At 47.2% G+C, this 6498-nt stretch overlaps 1 long non-coding RNA gene across 1 annotated transcript; it reads left to right on the top strand.

Annotated features, from left to right (window-relative positions):
- The first annotated feature begins 63 nt into the window (after positions 1–63).
- On the top strand, positions 64–6498 carry LOC121026519 (uncharacterized). The gene is made up of 3 exons (XR_005788377.1): positions 64–258; positions 2778–2945; positions 6445–6498. It is a non-coding gene; the product is annotated as an uncharacterized LOC121026519 (long non-coding RNA).

Below are 6498 nucleotides of genomic sequence, written 5' to 3'. Positions count from 1 at the left end.
GAGAGAGAGAGAGAGAGAGAGAGAGAGAGAGAGAGATTGTGGCTCATCAGATATTGAAAACTATTGACCAGGGGAAAAAACTACTTTCAGAAAAGAAAAACTAAAGCCACAAGCAGTGATAAATCGAAGACGATGCAGCCAACGTTGGAATCGGGTCAGCTTGGACAACCTGCAGTCACAGGTGCCCTGTCACCTGCGAGCTTCTCTCAGCCTCCTCGGATGCCTCCACCAACCCCGGGCAGCAGTTTCTCAACCCAGGTACCGTCTTGCTCTTCCCCGTACTTGTTCCTCTCCCTACAACATAGCACAGGAATCATCAGGACCTGGAAAGAGCTTCTCAGTAATTCCCCTACTCTGTAAAATTCATTACACAACAATGACAGTCACCACAGCTGCTGTCTCTCTGCTATGACAATGACATATGCACACAGCTCAGGATAATGCTATTTTTGCCAAGCATACTGGCTTGGAAGTGACACTTTCAAAGTCCCCATCGGCCTACACAGATGACTCCTTAAACAAATGACTCTCATGAGATTTTCTACTCCCATGAGCAACGTTCTCCTGCCCTGAATCCTCCTTGGAGCCCAAGGACCACGGAGGCTCATCGGCTCCCTCAGACTCTTGCACATAAACACACATGTAGTGAATTCCTCCCTGGGGTCCAGCCACCTGTACAGGAAGAAAACGGGTGTCTGATTGTTCAGTCTTTTCTTCGTTAGGTGAGCACAAAAATGTTGCTCTGATTCATCATGGGGTCTCCCAATGATTTTCTCTACCATGTGGGATCCGTTCAACTTTTACCTGAAACCAGGCGTAGACCGGTTTTGCTCTTGATTCCGACAGCTACGTCTCTTCTAAAGCAAACAGCTCAGGACATCATGTTTCTACAACAGGACAGGGTGATGAAGGAAATGAAATCAATTATTATTTTCTCATATTATCCAGTCAAAAAGAATATTTTCAGCATCTAGGGGTGCCTCAGTGATACAACCGATAGAACATCCAACTCCTGATCTCTGCTCAGGTCATGACCTCATGCTTTTGAAATCAAGCCCTACATTGGGCTCTGGGCTGAGAGTGAAGAGTCGACTTGAGGTTCATTCTCTCCCCATCTCTGCTCCCATACCCTACACGTTCCCTCTCTCTCTCCCCCCCCCCCCTTTCTTTGCATTCTCACTCCCTTGCACTTAAAATGAAGAAATAAACTTGAAAAAATATTTTCAGCATCTAAATCCTACTGCTATCATAGAAGCTTTCAGTGTCACTGACTTTGGGGGAATATTAAGTTAAGGTTGTCTTGGGACAAATTGCTACCTGTGGCAGAAGCGAATAGAGAATCTACTTTAGGGAAGTATTTCCCATGCCATCAGGAGAGACCCACATTACAACAGAGACATCTACAGATCAGAGCAGACCAAAATCTCTAAATAGATCATGAAAAAGCGGTGACAATGCCGACATGGCTGTGTATTGCGCAAGTAGTGTGTTGGACCCCAGAATCTGGTGCTCTGTGTCCGTGATCTCATCTCATCTTTATAACAGCATTCATTATTTATCACTCAGGGCCATTGTTGTTGGCCCTGTTGTTAAGGCCATTTCGCCTCTGGGAGAACTGAGGTTCCTAGAGGCTAAACACGTTCTGCGAAGGTCACACAGACAGTGAGCGTCAGAGCGTGAACACGTGAGCGCTTCACGGGCACAAACCGAATCCACGTAGCTGTGCGGATGTTACAATATTTTTTTAATGCCTCTAACCAGAGTCATGGGTGGACTTGTTTCCACAGCCAGGCTCTGTCCTCCTGCAAAAGAGGCATGAGGTGTGGGGGTTGGTCCGACAGTGTTCTAATCAGGAAGCCGCCTGCCAGAGGCAGGTATTCCAGAAGCTCTCTCATCTACAACTTTATCCACAAGTGACACTTGATGAACTGGTCAAATGGATGCTAAAAGTGACAAGAATGGTGGCACGGGCATATCGGATGCAGGATGGTCCAAATGGGCTTTCGTTAGTAAAAGGACAGGTAGTCAAGACAAACGAGTTTACAGACTCTTTCTGCAATACCTTAAACGATCATAAAAGTCCAAGTCCTGGGAAAGCCTGAGGGAAATCCTCATTGGGTTTGTCTGTCCCTGAGATCTCTGAGGGATTTGGTGGCCTGGTGCACAAACCTGGCTCTGGAACAATGAACAGGGGGAATCTCACTGGCATGGAAAACAAATCATTCACAGGGTTTCCTGAGCTGAAGGACAGGAGATAGGAACGAATTTGCTTATTTGCGCAAGCACAAGGCAGTGAAAAACTTGGCTAATGAAACATCCCGAAGTTCAGCCAAGTAGTTCTGAGACTCATTTCCATTGGAGCCAGGTAGGGTTTTACCAGGCCATGATCCACATGTCGTCTTGAGGAGCTTGACATAGGGCCCTTGGAAGCAGAGGTGGAACTAGAATTGCCTAGCATTCCAAAGAAAGTTCAATCATCTGTGTGGTTAAAATTTGCAGAGGGATGTTTGTACCCTAGTTGGGGTCCAAGCCAGAGAGCAGAAGGAGGTATCCTATATGTGCTAGTATTCCAGAGTGAAGATCCTGGGGTGTGTGTGTGTGTGTGTGTGTGCACGTGCGAGAGAGAGACAGAGACAGAGAGAGAGACAAACAGAGAGTTGAAGGGGAGAGGAGAGTGAGAAGGAGAGTAGGAAAGTGAGAGAGAGAGAGAGAGAGAGGGAGAGATTGTGGCTCATCAGATATTGAAAACTATTGACCAGGGGAAAAACTACTTTCAGAAAAAGAAAACGCAAAACACAAATACTGCAAAATCTGAGATGATGCAGCCAACGCTGGAATGGGGTCAGCTTGGACAACCTTCCGTCACAGGTGCCCTGTCACCTGCGAGCTTCTCTCAGCCTCCTCAGATGCCTCCACCAACTCCGGGCTGCAGTTTCTCGACCAAGGTACCATCTTGCTCTTCCCTGTACTTGTTCCTCTCTCTACAACATAGCACAGGAATCACCAGGACCTATAAAGAGCTTCTCCGTACTATGTACACTATGTATAATTTCCTTAGATAACAATAATCGCTCATTAGCTTATCAAATACAGGTAGTGAGATTTCAGTGTAGTAGAGATCCTCTGCTATTTGAAGGTATGCATTTTGAAACAATTCCGAATCTCAAGTGGGTTACCAACTTGGTGCAAGAGTAGGGGTAGGGGGTGGCCGGACCATTAACGATGAACATGGGAGGGTGTTTATACCCTGCATTCCTGTCTCCTTTTGTCCCTTTCCCCTTGGCTTATTGACCATACATCTGGATTCATTTCCAGCATTCGGGGCTCCCTCCCACGTCACGTGTGTAAACATAAGCTATCTCGATGGTTTGGAATTCATGACGCTTGTCTTTTCACTGGCCCAGATACACCCACCTTCGGACCCCAGCCTGACTCCCTTCACCCCGGCAAGTCCTCACTGATGTGCCCCCAACAACACATCACATCTTCCCACTGCTGGCTGTCACGGGTCCTTTGATTTTTTTCCAGCATTTATCACCACTCTAATGAGTGTAAGTTCTCCTTTTATGGGACCATGACCTCAGATTATAGGGGAAGACCAGGCGAGGTGGAGAAGTGAGTGCACACGTGTGTATCCCCTCCCTCCCAGCGGACCTCTGTCCCACCCTGACATGACCACGGTGGCTGCCTACACTCGGGAGATATAATGTCCATTCTGTGGCAAATGCCACAGGAATACCCACCTGAGGAATGAGCCAGGCAACACTTGAATCACTATTCTCTAATGTAGTTTGTCACCCAAGCCCCAAGCTGCCCTCTGACCCAGGCTGTACCCCGGCCCCAACACACACATAGCACTTGAGGACAAACGCCCTAAAGACATCTTTCTCAAGTTGTGTCTTGTGGATCCTACTGTTGTCAGCACCAAAACTCATCATCCCTACCCAGGGTCCCCAGGATTTATGCATGGGATGGAGCTGGCTACCTGTGCCTATTGGATCTCAGGCCCAGACGGCCGCGGATGTGTCCTTCTCCAGTCACTGAAAACTCAGCCGCTGTGTCTCTGCTAGCACAATGACATATGTGCACATCTCAAGATAACTCTGCTTTGACCCTGCATCCTGGCTTGGAAGTGACAGTTTCTCAGTCCCCACCTGCTTATATATGGGACACAGCCATTTCTATTCTGGGAGAATCCTCACACTGCCCTTAAACGTCTTAGAGAACAGGGACCCCGGGAAGGCTCATCTGCCGACTCAGCCTCTTCCCATAAACGCACCATGCAGTCGGTTGTTCCACGGGGTCCAGCCACCTGCACAGGAAGCCTGCAAAAAATGGGTCCACCATCCATCTGTGTCTCATTAGATGAGCAGGAAAGCCTTGCCTGATTCATCACAGGGTCTCCCACCGATTTTCTTCAGGTGTGGGTTCTGTTCCTTTTGTTTCCCCAAAACCAGATGCAGACAAATATTACCTTTGATTCCTGTGTTTCCAGAAGCAAACAGCTGACAACATCATGTTTCAAGAACTAGACAGGGTGAATACGTGAAAAATCTGGAGAGGGAAAAAAAAATCAATTATTATTTTTTCATATTATTCAGTCAAAAATAATATATTCAGCATCTAGGGTTGCCTCAGTGGCTCAATCGGTAGAACATCCAACTCCTGATCTCTGCTCAGGTCATGACCTCACAATTTCTGAGATCAAGCCCTGCACTGGACTCTGGGCTGAGAGTGAACAGTCAACTTGATTTCACTCTCTCCCCATCTCTCTGCCCCCCCTACCCCACACATTCTCTCTCTCTCTCTCTCTCTCTCTCTCTTCTCTCTCTCTGTTTGCATTCTGATTCTCTTGCACTTAAAATGAAGAAATAAACTTGAAACAACATTTTCAGCATCTAAATCCTACTGCTATGACAGAAGCTTTCAGTGTCACTGATTTTGAGGGAATATCAAGATAAGGTTGTCTTGGGATAAATTGCTACCTGTGGCAGAAGCAAATAGAGGCTACTTTAGGGAACTATTTCCCACGCCATCAGGAGGGACCCACATACAACATGAGGCCTCTGTAGATCAGAGCCGACCAAAATCTCTAAGTAGATCGTGAAATAGCAGTGACAAGGCCGACATGGCTGTGTATTGCCCACATAGTGTGTTGGACCCCGGACCTGTGTGCTCTGTGTCCGTGATCTCATGTCATCTTTATAACAGCATTCGTTATTTATCACTTAGGGTGCTGTTGCTAGGGCCATTTCGCTTCTGAGAAAACTGAGGTTCCTAGAGGTTAAACACATTCTGCAAAGGTCACACAGACAGTGAGTGTCAGAGCGTGAACACGTGAGCTCTTCATGGGCACAAACCGAATCCACGTAGCTGTGCGGATGTTACAATATTTTTTTAATGCCTCTAATGTGTGAATAACCGGAGTCATGGGTGGACTTGTTTCCACAGCCCAGGCTCTGTCCTCCTGCAAAAGAGGAATGAGGTGTGGGGGTTGGTCTGACGGTGTTCTAATCAGGAAGCTGCCTGCCAGAGGCAGGTATTCCAGAAGCTCCCTCATCTACAACTTTATCCACAAGTGACACTTGATGAACTGGTCAAATGGATGCTAAAAGTGACAAGAATGGTGGCACGGGCATATCGGATGCAGGATGGTCCAAATGGGCTTTCGTTAGTAAAAGGACAGGTAGTCAAGACAAACGAGTTTACAGACTCCTTCTGCATTTCTTTAAACGATCATAAAAGTCCAGGTCCTGGGAAAGCCTGAGGGAAATCCTCATTGGCTTTGTCTGTCCCTGAGATCCCTGAGGGATTTGGTGGCCTGCTGCAGAATCCGGCCTCTGGAATGATGAACGGGGGGAATCTCACTGCCATGGAAAACAAAGCATTCACAGGGTTTCCTGAGCTGAAGGACAGGAGATAGGAACGAATTTGCTTATTTGCCGAAGCACAAGGCAGTGAAAAACTTGGCTAATGAAACATCCCGAAGTTCAGCCAAGTAGTTGTGAGACTGGTTTCCATTGGAGCCTGGTAGGGTTATCTACCAGGCCACGATCCACGTGTCATCTTGAGGAGCTTGACATAGGGCCCTTGGAAGCAGAAAGAACTAGAATTGCCTAGCATTCCAATGAAAGTTCAAACATCTGTGTGGTTGAAATTTGCAGAGGGATGTTTGTATCCTGGTTGGGGTCCACGACAGAGAGCAGAAGGAGGTATCCTATATGTGCTAGCATTCCAGAGTGAAGAACGTGGGGTGTGTTTGTGTGTGTGTGAGTGTGCGGGGGAGAGAGAGACACACAGACAGAGAGGAGGAAGGGGAGAGGAGAGTGAGCAGGAAAGTGGGAAAGTGAGAGAGAGAGAGAGAGAGAGAGAGAGAGAGAGAGAGAGAGATTGTGGCTCATCAGATATTGAAAACTATTGACCAGGGGAAAAAACTACTTTCAGAAAAGAAAAACTAAAGCCACAAGCAGTGATAAATCGAAGACGATGCAGCCAACG

This window comes from Herpailurus yagouaroundi, unplaced genomic scaffold, assembly GCF_014898765.1.
Source record: "Herpailurus yagouaroundi ecotype Mexico unplaced genomic scaffold, PumYag 120690, whole genome shotgun sequence".
NCBI classification, from domain to species: domain Eukaryota; kingdom Metazoa; phylum Chordata; class Mammalia; order Carnivora; family Felidae; genus Herpailurus; species Herpailurus yagouaroundi.
The sequence above is the reverse complement of the archived record's forward strand: the minus strand, read 5'-3'. Positions and strand labels throughout refer to the sequence as shown.